We start from the raw sequence: 2,195 nt of genomic DNA, 5'->3' as shown, positions 1-2,195 counted from the left end.
CCCCCCCCTTTTTTTTTTTAAAATAAATTCCAAAGAGTCAGCTGTAAAAAGGAAACACGTTGCTAGTTTTGGGGGTGTTTGGTTTATTTGCTTGTTTTTTCAAGCAGAGGTCATCACTGGTTAACGTGATGTACCTCCTGGAAGAACCACATCCATTAGCCTGACCAAAATCCTCTCCTATGGACAGGAAGTGCTAGAAACTCCCATAAGTTGCTTTCAGATGAAAATCAGTTCAATGATTAACATGCTTTATCTCTGCATCAGTACACAGACTACTCTGAGATAAACAGGCCAACTGCAGCTGTCTGCCCTTCATACAAGCATTTCAGGGATCACCAGAAGGAAGATGGAAGATTCTCTTCAATCTCAAGATTTGATTTTAGTCAAACAAATGCCTTCTCATTTTTTTTTTTGTTTGAATTTGGCTACAAATTTATGGTACAGTCTGAGAAGACTGACACTACATGGTATTTGAAATCAAAGTTTTTAGTGCAGCAAGTAACTGACGTAGCCCTCACCTGCAATTTTATTGAGGTGACACACGTTGCCCTGCTATGACAGCTGAGCTTTCCTACCATCTCAACACTGTATCTGGCACATTAGGAAATTTGTATGAATCTGTGTAATATTTTCCAGCTTCCTTTGACTTACCAGAGATCACCATTTTTAGTCAAGAATTTGACACTATAGCTTTTCTAGTCTTCAACAAATTTAACCCGCATTTCCCATGGTCTCCAGCTCAGGTGTTCCATAAAACAAAGAGGTGGAAACTCTAGTGAAGCTGAGAGCAAAACTTGCATTGCCTTCAGTAAAGCCAGAATTTTCTGCAGAAGTTCTCATGCTTCATGTCATAGTTATTTATAATTTCAATCTATTTTTTAAATTCAATTCTTTCCTCATTGTTTGATGATGATTTTTGTTCTTGGTCATACTTTGGAAGGCCTCCAGGTACATGAGTATAGATATTTTGCTGCACCCCCAGCAGTGTCTCAGTACAACACAGCAGATGTGAAACATTTCTGGGTGGGGAAGTCACCACACTTGGTAAAAATGATTTGAATGCCACTGCTTTAAGATCTCACAATATCTGGCATATTATTGCTTAAATGAAAGAACATTCACATGCAACATCCTGCATTCAATGATGCACAAGGCCAGAAGCCCTGTCACTATGTTGATTCACTCCAATTTACAGCTCATATCACATTATTGCAGTAACTTTGTGTAACATTCACAATAACAAAAGCACCCTAGTTAACTCTTAAATCTATTAGGAAAACTTCATGCAGCTTCCTAAAGCTTTTAATGTGGATTTTCCTTCAAGCACAAAGTAAAAACTGAGCAACTACATTAGGAACTGGGCAGGCCTCTGTTTTTAACCATCTTATCAGCTGGACCAAGTATTAAGTAATGGCATTGAATGTTAAATAAAATAGGAAAAGGATATTCCAAAGATACTGAATGTTGGGAGCAGGGATTCTGGAATGACAGTTGTTCACCAGTGCCACTGAAGCAGCTTCTTTAAAAAGAATCAAGAGGACGGAGGAATGTGGCTTGCAGCAATAAACAATGCCAAGTCACTCCATATGTGAGCAACTAAAATCAGTAAGAAGATGGTGGGAACCAAATGAAAAGGCAGAAAGGGGATTGCTGACAAATTCTCATCCAGGGAAGACAGCAACAATTCCTACAGGCTGCTTTAAAATTCAAACCTAAACTTCAAACCTCAAATTCAAACCTTTCTTGACAGCTTTTTTGGCAGATGCTGCTAAAAAAATAAATCATGATAGAAACAGTCAACTTTAGCAAAGCTTTTGATTATTATCATTTGTAAAAGCAGCTAAAGAAAGATGAGAAAAAAATTCATCCAGCCACAGAGGATCTCTTCTCAGGCTGCTCCTAAGGATACTTGAAGGCCTTAATCTTTGCACCACTAAAAAGGAAGCCCTGGAAGAGTCATGATAATGCTTCCCATAAACTTAAAGGCATAATAATTTCCAGTGAATGGCAAAGCAAGACTGTTTCTACCAAGTTTCTGGGGAAGAACTCCAGAATACTTAAAAAAAAAAAAGGTGATTTTTGTAATTTTCAACTTCAAAGACAGTTTAAAATCAATACATTAACTTCATACCCATTTCTTAAGCTATTTAAGAAACAAGCTAAACTTAAAAAAACCTGGTAAGGATCTGGCATGC

This window comes from Chaetura pelagica, unplaced genomic scaffold (assembly GCF_000747805.2).
Source record: "Chaetura pelagica isolate M959 unplaced genomic scaffold, ChaPel_1.0 scaffold344, whole genome shotgun sequence".
Classification (NCBI taxonomy): Eukaryota; Metazoa; Chordata; class Aves; order Apodiformes; family Apodidae; genus Chaetura; species Chaetura pelagica.
Note: the sequence above shows the minus strand (reverse complement) of the source record.